Genomic DNA, 1,054 nt, shown 5'->3' with positions numbered 1-1,054 from the left:
GCGTACCCCAAATTTCCTGCACAAGGATCTCCTGTATTTAGCCGTAAACTGCGGCCCACGGTCAGAGGAAATATGCAATGGTAGACCATGTAAACGAAATACATGCTGTGTAAAGAGGTTGTAAATTCACACAAATGTAAGAGAGCCAATATATATAAGTAGTTCATACAAAATGTATTGAAAAATGCCACACATATATACCTACATAGACAATTAAAACTAAGCTAGCACACACACACATTCACACCCACAAATTAAAAAATATGTTTCTTTGAGATATAGTTTTCAAAAATTAGTATATGTGAGGGGCACAAAGTGAGCCATCTTAGAAAAACGGTCGACAGTAACCCAGATCACAGTCTTTCCATCAGAAACAGGCAAATCCACAATGAAGTCGGTGGAGAGGTGCGTCCACGGTTCCGTAGGAGTGGGCAGTGGCTGCAAAAGTCCCCAGGGGCGTCCAGGAAACGGCTTGTGTTGAGCACAGTTGGGACACGACTGGACATACTGTCGTACATCCTCCTTCACTCGAGGCCACCAGTAAAATTCAATCAGGAGTTCCAGAGTCCGGTTAATCCCTGGATGTCCGGCGGTCAGCGAATCGTGAGCCCAGGCTAAGACCTTCCTTCGAGACCGTGTAGGAACCACCATCTTACCCACTGGGACCACTTCAGCAGCTGCTATCAAGACCCTGGCGGGATCCAGGATGTACTGAGGCGGGTTAGGTGCATCTTCGGGTTCGGATATCTGAGAGAGCGCATCCGCTCGTATGTTCTTTGCTGCTGGTCGGTATCGAAGGGAAAAGTTGAAGCGACCTGGATTGGCCACTGTTGGAAACAGGATGCTGGGCTTGATGGTCTGACCCAGCATGGCATTTTCTTATGTTCTTATGTTCTTAAGCAAGCAAAGTCCAGCGCAGGACTGTTCAGGGGTGCAGGGGAAGTGCAGGGCTGAACGACCTCCTGCAGTCGATCTCCTGCCGGCGCCATTTTCCGTACGAAAACGATTCGCGGCAGGAAATCGCTCCCTGACCCCCGCTGGACCTCCAGGAACT

This window comes from Rhinatrema bivittatum, unplaced genomic scaffold, assembly GCF_901001135.1.
Source record: "Rhinatrema bivittatum unplaced genomic scaffold, aRhiBiv1.1, whole genome shotgun sequence".
Lineage (NCBI taxonomy): Eukaryota > Metazoa > Chordata > Amphibia > Gymnophiona > Rhinatrematidae > Rhinatrema > Rhinatrema bivittatum.
Note: the sequence above shows the minus strand (reverse complement) of the source record.